The sequence below is a fragment of the Echinops telfairi genome, unplaced genomic scaffold (assembly GCF_000313985.2).
Source record: "Echinops telfairi isolate 266 unplaced genomic scaffold, ASM31398v2 ScPeMD7_23;HRSCAF=83, whole genome shotgun sequence".
In the NCBI taxonomy this organism is placed as follows: Eukaryota; Metazoa; Chordata; class Mammalia; order Afrosoricida; family Tenrecidae; genus Echinops; species Echinops telfairi.
Window position 1 is genome coordinate 59012323 of NW_022103920.1, and position 14561 is coordinate 59026883.

The 14561-nt window shown below is 40.7% G+C and overlaps 1 pseudogene; it reads left to right on the forward strand.

Moving 5' to 3' along the window:
• The first annotated feature begins 3692 nt into the window (after window positions 1–3692).
• Window positions 3693–9586, forward strand: LOC101652185 (annotated as a pseudogene).
• Window positions 9587–14561: the final 4975 nt, after the last annotated feature.

Consider the following 14561-nt stretch of genomic DNA (forward strand, 5'->3'; position numbering starts at 1 on the left):
TGGATCATTCCAGTGACTCTCAGGCGACAGACAGTCACCCATTTTGAGAAACACTGCTCTACAACCACCTTGGTACCAAATGTCTAGGGCTGGGTTCTCTCGAGCAGGGCTTCTTAAACTCTTTCAACTTGAGACCCATTTTCACCTGAGATATTTGCAGCATGGGCAAGTCCTGCCAGAAACACCTCCATATCATTACATAACTGATTTTCAATGAATTTTTGGTTATGGTGTGTTCAAAAAACATTGACTGTTGCTAGCTTTATCATGACTTCCACATTCAGTTATGAGATCCCATATGGACTCATGACCCATAGTTTAAGAATTTTATGTAGTATAAGGTTGAGGGAGAGCCAGCCCCCCACCACTACCCACAGGTTCAGTAAGCATATATTAAAGTCATCGAGAGCATGAGCGATAGAAGAGATATTACAATAATGCAGTCAGACACATTTCATGGTAGCATTCCTCACCTCAGCCCTGCTTGGTGGTCCACGTGGAGAGAGGGGGAAGGGAAGGAGGACAGGAAAGGGAACAAGGGAGAGAGGACGGGAGAGGAGGAGAGGGAGAGAGAGATCTCTATTCTAACCCAGGCCTATATACCTTTTGGGGGCATGCAAGCCCACTAATTATACGTCATAGGGAGGGGTTACACTATAGGTTATACAGCAATGAGAGGGGTGGTCGAGGGACATACACGCAATAGGAAGAGGAGGGATTGGGGTATACATGTGACAAGATGGGCGGATCCTAGAATTAGGATGGCAACTTAACTTTGACCTGTTTTCTGGATCTCCATGGGAACATAGGGACCATTATCAGTAGGGTGTGAACTCCATGTACAGGAACCAAGCTAATGGTTGCAAACTTTAGGGAGAAGTAATCCATTGTCTGTAGCAGCAGGGAGCAGGCCCACACCTGTGGTGTGGCAAGACAGCAGTCTGACCTTCCCCCACAAGTCCCCCTTTTGTTTTATATATAAAATTCAAAAGCCACATGGGCGACATGGTTGTTTTCTATACATTAAAAGCTGTCAAGACAAAACTTCATGATCCAATTAATATAGCCAACAATTCAGGCTTATAGAAACATTTTGAATTCAGGCATAAGGGATAAAATTTCCCTATGCCCATCTTCTATTGGGGGAAGGTATGAGAAAGATTGGATACCACGGTGGAAGAAATAGAGCCAAATAGGAATGTCTGCTTCTATAGGGAGAATGAATTAATCATGTGCTCACTTTTAGGCAGCACAGTTTTAAGGGGGAAACTGTGGAAATGATAGACAACCCCAGGAACATGTACCTGAACTCTATCTCCAACTACCAAAGTGGTGGTCTTCCAGCCATGGAATACTAGTCTTCCAGATTCCCTCCATACCAGTCAGGGAATAAGTCCCAGTTTTCTTTCCCTACAGTGCTAGTATCCCACATTTCCTCTTTCTGCATTACGTTTAAGATTCAATAGTGTCACGGAGGCAACATGGTTTCTTTTCATATCTCTTAGCTTCCTATAAAAGCGACACGAGACTGAAAGCATCAAAATTATGATGAATAAACAACACAGTCAGACTAGAACTTAAGCTATGTGAAATGCTTTGAACCCAAGCACGTGGGATCCAGCCTCTTTCTATGCCAACCACCATTTGCTTAATTATATCAGAGCCAGGAGATGCCTCAAGTCTGTCTTTGAATGTATAGAAAATATTCTTCTTAAGCTGATCAACATCTAATGAAATGTTTCCCTTAAACCCTTGCAAATGTTTTTTAATCAAATCCCAATCATGCAATGTTATATTATATAGGTAAGGAGTTACACAGAAATCAGTTACATTCCAATCACATTATAGCATTGACAAGTCCAAAATCTTGATCTTTCAGCAAAGCAACAGTCTGTAGTAATAGTCCAGTCATTATTGTATAAAATGTTCAGCTTTGATAGAATCCCAGAGGGTCCCTTAGACAGCGTCAGCAATGGAAGAAATATCTCAGCAGTCAACAGTTGCCATTCTCAGGAATCTGCGAGGTCTTCTTGACGTTTTGGATAGCTTTAGTAAGCAGAACAGGGTCAGGTCACACATCAGCTTCCTGCTTTCTTCTGGGCCTTGCTGGCTGAAGAGAAGTCCACCTATCTCCTTTGCCTCTGAAAATATAAACAAATAGCCCCTCTCTTCAGGGTGTCATTGACCTGAAAAAGGAATTATCATTAGGCTTTTGCGGTTCCTTCCTGTCCTTCATGTCCATCTTTCTCCGAATGTGGTTGCGTCCTTCTAAGGGGAGTCCATCAGCTTTATTCTGCAGAAACATAAATGTATCGCCCTTTCTCCAGGTGAATGGACCTGGATCCCAAATGCGATTTCCATCTTCTTGGGACTTCTTAGAATTAGCTTTGTCTGTAGAAGTGAAAATGTGTTTATCTGCCCTAATTTGGTTACAAGCTATTAGTAAGGAGGAAATTTTTTTTGTTAAGTTGACCAAACGAAATTTGTCACACATAAGATTCCTCTTCTCCCCCTTCTGTTTTAACAATGCAGCCTTTAAAGCATTGCTAGCAATTTCAGTTACCTTGCTTGGTTTTGAACCAGTAAAACTACTAGTTAGATAGCCTTCATTGTTATGTAAACACTGGCTCCCAGCCCTCAGTGAATTAAGAGAGCAGACTAATTGGGAGAACTTCTTACCATACTTTGAAAGATTGAAAAAAATTCTTAATAAATTTGTTCAGCTATTCTTTTTTTTTTTTTTTACCTTATGAGTCTATTGTTGTTGTTTTTTTGTTTGTTTGTTTTAACATTTTATTAGGGGCTCATACAACTGTTATCCCAATCCATACACACATCAATTGTGTAAAGCGCATTTGTACATCGTTTCTCAAAACATTTTCTCTCCATTTAAACCCCCGACATTAGGTCCTCATTTTTCCCCTCCGTCCCCGCTCCCCCCTCCCGCATGAGCCCTTGATAGTTTATAAATGGGTATTTTGTCATATCTTGCCCTGTCCGACGTCTCCCTTCATCCACTTTTTGGTTGTCTGTCCCCCAGGGAGGAGGTCACACACAGTTCCATGTAATCGGTTCCCTCTTCCCTACCCATTCTCCCTTTACCCTCCCTGATTTGCCACTCACACCACTGGTCCTATAGGGCTCATCCGTCCTGGATTCCCTGTATTTTCAGTTCCTATCTGTACCAGTGTACCTCCTCTGGTCTAGCCAGTGTTGCAAGATAGAATTCGAGTCATGGTAGTGGGAGCGGGGAGGAAACCTTTAGGAACTAGAGGAAGGTTGTATTTCTCATCATTGTTACATCACACCGTGACTGGCTCTTCTTGAACTAACTTACCCAACAGACATTTTTTTCTCCAAATTTACCAGTAATGTTATAGGCTCAGTTAAGTCATTTTGCCCTTCAGGCTTCTTACACTGTATGATTTTACAACCTTGCAATAGTCTCTCTTGGTTAACTGCACTCATTCCTTCCAAGCTGGATTTAGGGGAAGTTAATTGGAGGGTCTTGGACAACTGCATTGCCTTGGGCAAATCTACACAAGGCTTCTTTAAAGTATTGAAGAGCAAGAATATCTCTTTGAAGACTAAGGTACACCTGATCCAAGTCAGGGTATTTTCAATTGTCTCATATGCATGTGAAGACAGACATTGAATAAGGAAGACTATAGAAGATATGATGTATTTGAGTTATGGCGCTAGCAAAGAAGAATATTGAAAGTACCATGGACTTCCAGAAAAACAAACAAATCTGCCTTGGAAGAAGACAGCTGGGGGATGGTGAGACTTGTCCCATATACTTTGGATATGTGATCAGCAGAGACCATTCCCTGGAAAAGGACATGCTGCTTGGTAAAGTAGGTCAGCGAAAGAGAGGATGAACGAGGTGGACATGGTGGCTGCAACAATGGGCCCCAACAAAATAATGATGAGGCTGGCACAGGACTGGGTAATGTTTCATTCTGTTGTACATTGTGCTGCTGAGTTGGAACCGACTTGATGGCGTCCATGTGGACCAGCAAGTCCCAAATCCACGGGCTATGCTGGAGACTTGTTCTTTTGGCAGTCCGTGGTCCTTTCAATATTCTTTGCCAGCACCATAACTCTAATGCATCGATTCTTCTTCCATTTTCAATGTCCAGTGTTCACATGCATATGAGGCGATTGAAAATACCCTGGCTTGGCTCAGGTGCACCTTGGTTCTCAAAGTAACCTCTTCGTTTTTCAGCCTTTAAAGATAACTCTTCTGCAGCAGATTTACCCAATGTAGTGCATCATTTGATCTCTTGATGAAATTCTTGACAATTTCACCCCTTGTACGTGTGTTTGTTGTACTGTGGTGGCATGTTTGTCGCTGTGATGCTGGAAGCAATATCATTGGTATTTCAAATATTAGCAGGGTCACCCAGATTGAGCAAGTTTTTGCAGAGCTTCCAGACTAAGAACAAACAGACTATGAAGAAAAGAATAAACTGTCCGCTTTGAAGGAAATAGCCACTGAAAACTTGATGGATAGCATTAAATCAAATTCACAGTAAGGTTTAAACACTGGACCCTGCCTCCAAATTATGGTAAAACAGTTCATTCTTAGACCTGTGCTATCACATACTTTCATCTAAGAATTCTACAAATAATTCTAGTCCATATTTTTTTCAAGATAAACCAATTTTGAGGAGACATAAAATAAAATTGTATAACTATAGATACATGCACTATACAAGCTCATTTAATATTACAGGTTTAGTTGCACAGCAGGTCAAAAGTAGAATACAATCCATTCTAAAAAAAAATCAGGTTGCCTGGATAGGCAACCTGCACTCTTGGCACAAAACCTCAGCAAGTGCTTCCTTCACTTGCCAAGGGTGCCAGACCATTAACAGGACCCTCTCCCAAGGTCTCTGTCTTTGTCTTCCCTCGTACCTCTCAGGTTTCACCTTATCATCATCGCCCCCCACTGTGAATTCCCTTCACTGCTGTTCATTGCACAAAGGCACCACTTCACTACTTCATCTGGATGTTCAGAGCACCTATCTAAAACATTCATCTCTTTTAGCTCAACCAAAAATCAGCTAAGCAATTCACATGTTAGGACATGTGTGCAGGCAAGATGCATGTATATCTCAAAAAAGCCATTTTGGAAGCCAGTGAAAATTACAAAACACTGAAATTTTAAAGGAACTATAGGTGCTTCGATGTATTATCATTGTTTTTTTCAAGCATATTACCATGGTTACCTTTCTCAGGACTCTAACACAGATGATCCAAAAAATCTTAAGAACATGATTCCTATATGTCATGACAATATGCCAAGATCATGCACATATTAATACACACAAAGGAAAAGAAGGTATCTTTTCTATCAAAAGGGAAATCTTTTCTATCAAAAGGGAAAATATGAGAAGATGATGGCCATTTTACAAATATGAACGTGGTACAGTGATCATTGTAGAGAATTGCACAGTAGTAGAGCCCATGAAAACTGAATGTTCTTGTGATGGTTCATGTTCTGTGTCAACTTGGCTGGGCCATGTGTCTCAGTGTCATGTACCGTATATACTCGAGTATAAGCCAACCCGAATATCAGCCGGGGCACCTAATTTTACCACAAAAACTAAATTAAAAATGTGCTGAAAAACTTGGCTTATACATGAGTATGTATGGTAATTATCTTTCATGTTGTGATGTGATGTCAAGAAAGTTTCTTTGAAGATGTGGCCGACATCCATCTACAGTATATGGCTATTCTCACAAAGCTCTCTTTCTCTCTCGATCCTACAGCTAATATGTCATATTGCAAAAAAGTATGATGGTCTTATCTTTGTTCCTTTTGCTACACAGTGAAGGAGGAGAATCCATCACTCGAAGGCCTATTGCCACGAGCAGAGATCAGACATGCCTCCATCCTCCATCCTTCTTTACCTGATCTGACACCAACTAGTTCTTCCATGGCACTCTACTTCTCCGCTGGATTCAGTAATCCACTGCAATCGCCACACAGAACTCAGACAATGCTCATGATTAAGGAGGCTTCTTGGGGAAGTTACCAGGCCACAAGCCAGGTTCAGAACACATGAAGGAAATGGTATCGTCACCACACACGTGGGTCCTTTGCTGCTATTGTTGGATCGTGTCCTCTTCTTCCTTTCTTGCCTTCTTCCCTATCTTTTTTCCCTTCCCTTTTCTCCTGTGCCTTTTCTTCCTTCCTTTCTTGTCTCTTACTTTCCTTTTTCCTGATTTCTGACTTTCCTCACATTTTTATACTTCTTTTACTGAACTGTTCTGCACTAGTTCACGCTGTCCTCTCCTGCATTAGTCTGCTGTTTCTTCCAGCTCTCATCAACAGAGAGAGTGTTAGACGGTAAAGACCTCTTCTGTCACCAGGACGTGTTCCCTAGAAGTAAATCTTCCACATCTCTCACCTCCTGGGTAGAATTTTGCTTTCAAGAAGCTCCCGATTTAGAGATTAGAAGTCCCTTTTCACAGGTTGCTCATCTGTGCTAGAAATGCCATCTCACATTGGAGTAGGATGGATGAAATGCAGAGATCATTTTAAAAATACAAAACGATGCTGGTGTTCGAATTCAGTTTAAACCAGATGATGGGACAACACCGATGTCAGCATGTGGAAGAAATTATTACAGGCCTTCTTTGAAATGTTCAGACTGGTAACCCTAGTGGCCCTGGGCCTCGTGGTTGAGGAAGAGGTCGAGGTCAAGGTCAAGGCAACTAGAACATGGGGATACTTGGTGGAGTACAAGAATTTAATTTCATTGCACCAACTGGGAAAACTGGATTGATAATAAGAAAAAGAGGCAAAACTATAAAAAAGCATAAGTCAATAATCTAATACAAGAATAAAACTTAGGAGAAATCCTCCACCAAATGCATTTCCTAAGATGAAATTATTTACCAGTGGTGGCATTCCTCAGCAAATACACTATGCTCAGCAACTCATAGAAGAAAAGACTGGTGGTCTAGTAAATCCATTAGGGCTGCTTGTACCCCATGGGCCACCTGGTATCCCAGGTCCTCCTGGGCCTCCTGAGCCTCCAGGGCCTGTAGCACCAATGAGGCCATACAATCTAGTACCTCATAATCCTGGTCTTGCTGCTCATGGCCCTTCAGTCCCAAATACTCCCCACGGGTGGGGAAATGCCTATCCACACTGATCAGGCTTCTCCTGATCCAGCTAAGGCAGGAACAGATCTAAGGTCAGCAGCTTGGGCTGCTTACTACACTCACTACTACCAGCAGCAAGTGCAACTACCACCTACAGGTCCTTCAGGTGCATCACCACAACCCAAACTAACAGGCAAGGAGATCAGTAAAATCCATCTCCAGCTGCACAGGTTGATTATACCAAAGCTTGGGAAGAATATTACAAGAAAATGGTCATCAGACTTCAACCCAGTGTGCCAAGATGTGAATGCAACAATGAAGCAGCAAGCCAAGAGAGAGGTCTGTGGGGCCAGCCCCAATCCCAACTATGTGGACCGCTCCCCGCGCCCCCCCCCCCCCCCAGAAGAATGCTCTACAGAGGACATCACTGAAGCTACAGCTCAGGGAGAGGGGTGTGTCTGATCAGAGCACATAGGAGCAAATGAAGAGGGAAGGAGAGAGAGAGAAGCTCATCCTGTCCCACCTAGCCGTGAGGACATTATTCCTGCTCGAAGCAGCCAATGCACAGAGAGGACCATAAGGTTGGCCCCACCATGAGACACAATGTCTCTCACTGACCCATAGCACTACAGTGGACAACACTGGAGACGAAGTACAGGATTTATGCCTGATCTGATCCCACCACACAGAGGCAAAACATTAAGGGAGTGCAACAGAGCAGCAAGGGGAGCAACGCAATAAAGTCCCTGAGGAATGCCAAAAATAGACTTTGGGGTAGGGCATGCCACCCCATCAGACTCGACCGGAGAACACTCATTAAGGTCAACAAACAGACCTGGAAGTATTTATAGGCTTTCCTTTTTGTTGTTGTTTTGTTTTCCTTTGTCTTGTTTTTGTGCTTATTAATGTCTCTGCATGTCTATCTAGATAAGATAGGTGGGATAAACAATCTGGAGGAGAAAACAATGGAACCGGTAGTTCTAGGAGGACAAGGGAGAGGGTGATGTGGGGGAAAGAAAGAGGGGTGCCAACAAACCCAGTGACAAGGAAACAACAAGTGATCTAAAATCGACGGTGAGGAGGGTGTAGGATGCCTGGTGGGGTTTGATCAAGTGCAATGTAACCGAGAGGAATTACTGAAAGCCGAATGAAGGTCGAACATGATAGTGGGACAAGAGGAATGTAAAAGGAAATAGAGGAAAGTACTAGGAAGCAAAGGACATTATGGAGATCTAAATATGGGCATGTACATATGTAAATATATTTATATATAACGAAAGGGAAATAGATCTATGTACATATATTTATATGTTAAGTAGCAAGGTAGCAGATGGACATTGGGCCTCTACTCAAGTACTCCCTCAATGCAAGAACACTTTGTTCTAATAACCAGGCATTCTGTGATGCTCACCTTCTCTGACGTGATTGCTGAAGACAAATTGGGTGCATAAGCACATGTGGTGAAGAAAGCTGATGGTGCCTGGCTATCAATAGATACAGCATCTGGGGTCTTAAAGGCTTGAAGATAAACAAGTAGTGGCCATCTTGCTGAGAAGCAACCAAGCACAGATGGTAGAAGCACACCAGCCTGTGATCATGAGGTGTCAATGAGATCAGGTATCAGGCATCAAAGACCCAGAACAAAAAATCATATTGATATGCATGAAGCCCGTCTGTAGACAATTGGACATCTCCTTACAGAATGGTCACAAGGAAGAGACAAGCAGGGTTCAGTACAGCACCAGCAAAACATACAACTTTCCTCTAGTTCTTGAATACTTCCTCCCCACAACTATCATGACCCCAATTCTACCTTACAAACCCAGCTAGACCAGAGGATGTACACTGGTACAGATAAGAACTGGAAACACGGGGAATCCAGGACGGATAACCCCCTGAGGACCAATAATGAGAATAACAATACCAGGAGGGTAAGGAGAAGGTGGGGGGAGAGAGGGAACCAATCACAATGACCAACATATAACCCCCTCGCAGGGGGATGGACAACAGAAAAGTGGGTGAAGGGAGACAGCAGTTGGTGTAAGACATGAAAAAAATTATCAAGGGTTTGTGACAGAGGGGGGAAAATGAGGAGCTGATACCAAGGGCTCAAGTAGAAAGAAAATGTTTTGAAAATGATAATGGCAGCATATGCACAAATGTGCTTGACACAATGGATGGGTATATGGATTGTGATAAGAGCTGTATGAGCCCCCAATAAAATAATTTAAAAAGAACAAAAGAAAATGGGTGGATAAGGGCAGACACAGGATTGTTCAAAGTTTTGGGAGGAATATTACAAGAGCAAGGTCAAGCAGTTCTTCCTCCTACTGGAGCCCCAGCAGGTGGTCAGCCAGGCTCCAGTGCAGCCTCAGCTGCGTCCTAGAGACAGCACGCAGCCTACTCTGCCAAGAGAAGTCACCAGGCAATGCTTCAGTATCCTCCAGCACCGCAGGGCCAAGAATAAGGAGTGGACAGTACAGTTTTGCTTCATTGTGTGTAAAAAAGCTTTATTAAATATATGAAGGCATACAACTTGACGATCTTAATTTTGTCTTTGGTTTTAAAATACAGTGTTGTTTTAATGTTCAAAATATCTATCACTACTGATAAGAGGTTAATATTTCACTGAGAATAATGTTCTCTGGGTTCATATACATTATGTTTCTGGAGATCATCATTCTTTATGGCTGTGTAATATTCCATTATGTGTATATACTACATTTTGTTTATCCATTCATCAGTTGTTAGTTCCATCTTTTTGCTATTATGAGTACTGTTTCAGTGAGCACAGGTATGCCTATGTCTGTTCTTATCTCTTCATCTATCCTGAGTGTATATACTTAGAAGTGGGATTGCTGAATCATAAGGCAGTTTTATTTCTAATTTTTTAAAAAGCACCATACTGTTTTCCATAATGATTATACAATTTGCAAACTCACCAGCAGTTGATACATGTTCTGATCTCTCCATGTCCTTGCTGGTATTTGTTGTTTTCTATATGCATTTATTTTTAAGCTATATAGCCAATGCCCCATTTAGTGCCTTACTCAGAGCATGTGCTCAGGAAATAAGCATTCCATTAATTCTTGATCCCTATAAATTAAAGTCAGTAAAAAATATTAAATTTACAGTATCAAGAGAATAAAACCACGAGTAAGAGCAATGCTTGATGTGATTGCCAGGTGGGCAGCTTGTAAAACATAAACGAAAACCACTAAATTGTCAGATTAGTAAATTATCTCTGTACTCTTACAGATCTTATAGCCTTTTGGGGTAGTAATTATTATTATAAATTCAGTGATATAGAACTATGTCTTTATGACCTCTACCATTTATAAAACTCCTCGGGGAGTTATCTCCTACAATTGTACCTTAATGATCATATACCGCTAATACCTGTTTGTTGAATAAGTGAATAAATGAATCAAGGATAAAATAAACTTCCATTCATTCAGAATGTTTGAGGAGGTTTTAATAGTTGCGTAGTCATATTAAATAAAAGTTAATATTCTATAGAGTATATATATAAAACCCAAACCACTTCCATCAAGTTGATTTAGACTCATAGTGACCTTTTATAAGGTTTTAAGGCTGTAAATCTTTAGCGGGGCAGATAGACATAAAGTTATCATTATGGATTGATATGTTAGATTACTAATTAAGTACAAATTATATAAACATGTTGGTGGTGGTGGTGGTTGCTGTCTTAGTTATTTAGTGTTGTTATAACAGAAATGCCACTACTGGTTGACTTGAACAAGCAGAAACATATTTTTAAGAGGCTGGAATTCAGGGTGCTGGCTCTATGGAAAGATTTCTCTGTTGGCTCTGGGGGAAAGAAAGCTCTTGTCTCTATTCTACTTCAGTTTCTTCGTTCCTTGGAGAGCTCAGGTGACATGGCTTCTTTCTTTCCCAACTATGCTTACTTGCTTCACCTGCTCTTTTCTATCGCAAGGAAGATTGACTTAAGACACACCCTACACTCATAAGAACTCATAAACATAACAAATACCCCATTCCCAAATGGGATTATAACCACCCTAAGGTCCTTATGAGTCTTAATTCAAGGCAGTGAGTTTGTCATTTATAGGGATTAGGATTTACAACACTTAGTCTTGGACAATACAAGTCAATCCATAGCAGTTGCTGTTGAATTGTCTCACATCTAGGAACTTCCATGTGTGTCCAGTAGAACTTTTCCGGAGGGTTTTCACCTTTGTGGCCTGATGGAAGCAGATCACTCTGCCCATCTTCTGAAGAGTCTGTGCATGAGTGTGAGCCACCAATCTTTCAGTCAAGAGATGAGAGCTTAACCATTTGTACCACCCAGAGACCCCCCTTAAACAGAGTGTCTATTTTATTTCTTATGATACAGAAGGCACTTTAGGATCTCTAAATTGTACAAGGAAATGAAACAAACTGGTTTTTTAAAATATGTGTCTTTATCTTTTGTTTTGGTCTACCAGTAATTCACCTTTAAAATAAGTTGCTTTTTAAAAGTTGTCTAATTGTAGAGATTTTGAATGAGAAGCAATTACTTAACTCCAGTTGAAAAGTTTTAAGGAAGCTAAATTACTTTGAGAAAGACAATATAGCATTGCTTCAAAGTGATGAAAGTGATTCTATTTTAATTTCTCTTTAATTTATTTGTATCTCAACATATTGCATTCTTAGACCAAAAGGGCTTGTACATCTTTGTTGCGTGAGCAGGAGGAAATCATTATAATGAAAAGAGTTATTGAAAATGGTCCATGTTGTGTAATTCCCAGGATAAATGGGCTGAGTAGTAAATATTTCTGTTGTGAACTGTTTTATACTGAAATGTGCATTATTAAACCCATTTGTTGCAAGATTGAAAGATCGAATATCTTCTTAACCTGACCCTGGAAAATGTTTATTTGCCATTCCTCTCCTTCCTCTACTCAGATCTTGTTAGATATTATTCCTGGGTTTCCTGGAATTTCTCCACATTAGAGAAGGGGAAAAAAATCATAGATCAGAAAAACAGACCTTACAATTTATAAACACATATTTTAAACAAGGGCGTAAGAAATTTAAAATAGTATACATAATAGAAACAGCATGTGGGAAAGCATATAAAATGATGGGATGGGTGTTCATTTTTTACCGTAGTGGCCGTGCTATTAGAATTTGAATATATCAAAAGGATGCTAAAGCTCGGGATGGAGTGGGGGAGTGGGTGGCACTAGTGGTGATGCTGTACTTCTGATTTTATAATATGTTATTTTATATAGGCGGTATACGTAAGCAATATGATTGAGCTATCATCCTTTAAACAACTGTGTATGCAATCAAATTGTTTTTATTTCATTTAAAGTAATGGTATATGGGTCTGATTACATGTGCCAAATACCATCAAAAACCTTCATTGAAAACTGATCCAAACCCAGTGGCTAGAAGAGTTGAAAGCAGTGACCGCGCGGCTGTGAAAGGAGTCAGCTTCTTCCCTTTCCCAAAGAAAAGAGCCCTTGACAGTTTTGTCTTAGTTACCTTTGCCTTCCTTTATCCCTCATTTTAATCTGGAGTTTAATTGGAACTAGGATACCCATGTGTAAATGAATTCATTTATAGAGTAATCAATTCAATAAACATACAATGAATGTCTACTTTGTATCAGCTTTGGGCTATGCATTGGGACATTGTCATAGATTTAATTGCACCCCTCTTGCTCCCCCCACCCAAAATAAATGTCAGCTTGGCTAGGCCATGATTCTCAATATGGTTTGATTATCCTCCATCTTGTAATGTGTTGTGAATTTTACCCTCTACCTGTGGTTAATGAGGCAGAATTTGGTTATGCTAAAAGGATTAAGGTTATGTTTATTATGCTAATGAGGCAGGGTTAGGGTGGAATGTATCACCTTACTTAAGTCACTCCCCTTACTTAGGTTATAGCCCTGATCCTCATAAAGGAGCTACCTAAGGTAGGGCTGGCACCATCTCTTATTTTACATGAGGTGAAAGGAGAGAATAGTGAACAGAGAGCCAGGTTTCTGACTACTACGAAGAAAGAAGAGGGAGGGACAGAGTGATTCCTTTGTGTACAGGATCCCTGTGCTAAGAACCTCCTAGACTCGGGAAGATTGCTGTGGAACTCCAAGGAATGCCAGGCCCACAGATGTTGAAAGGAGAAAGCCGTCTTCTCAGACTGGCACTCTGGATTCAGGCTTTTAGCCTCCTCAAGTGCTAAGAGAATAAAGTTCTGTTTGTTTAAGCCACTCACTTGTGGTATTTCTATGACAGCAGTACTAGATAACTAAGACAAACCTGTTATAAGAAGTTGTTACCACTGAAGAAATCTCAAGTCCATAATATAGGATTGGAGGATATATGAGGCTATATAAATAACTGTAACAGAGCCTTTGGAAACCGAAGGTAGTGAATTGAAGAAATGGGTGTATATTGAGAAGTCGAGGGGAGATGAACCAGTTATATTCAATTTACCAGATGTGATACAGGAATAACATAGGAGACTGAGATCTCAGGGCAAGAATTATTTGTATAGAACTGCTAGGGAGTGTTCCAACAGTGAATCACAGGATTGTTGCTGGCATTCCTGACACAGCAGAAGCTAACATGAGAGTGTTATGAGAGCCAGGACAATTCCAGGGTCTGTCTTGCAATACTCCTGGGCAGAAACAGAAAAACTGGATAGTAAATATTATGTACGTTTGCTCCTGACAGAGTGGATCAAAGGAGCATGATGGAGGATAAAAGGGACTGAAGGGGTTTAACGGATATGAGGGATGTAGTGTTTCTTGAACTTGGTGAGCAGAGATCAGGACAAGGGGTAAGATGAGTGGCAGATACAGGTTTGCAGATGGACAGTGGACCTTCCAAGTGCCTCTCGTAATTAAATTCAAGGGGTGATCTTATTGGTGCATGGATGAAGACTGCAGTTAGTAAGATTGCAGACTGGACTGTTGAGGTTACCTGATGGGCCTCTAGCACTTTTGAATTTAGACGATGTTAGAGATGATGGTGAGGAATGAGGATGTGGAGGAAAATCATAAATGAGGTCTGTTTCTAGAAAGGTAGAATTGGGTTCGAGTTTAGTAAACAACACCTGTGGTGTCTTTAAGGAGGCAGAACAGGAAATATGTACATTTTAAATCAAGAAAAAGAGTAGTCCAAAGGCTTAAAGTCTGCACTTACAAATTATTGAAAGAAAAATCCCAAGAAGATCATAATTTAATTGAAGACATTCATTGAATATGTAATCAGATAGCTAAAGTTTTTCTAGGTGAATTCAAAGCAATATTTATTTTCTTGATTTGCTTATTCATCATTATTGATACTGTCTATGGTTAGAAAAATGTATTAATTTGCATTCTACCTTGATTCCTCTCTGATAGTGCTTTTGGAATAGTCCTTCATAGTTCCCAACTTTAAAAACTGTCAAATTTTCATATGAAGAA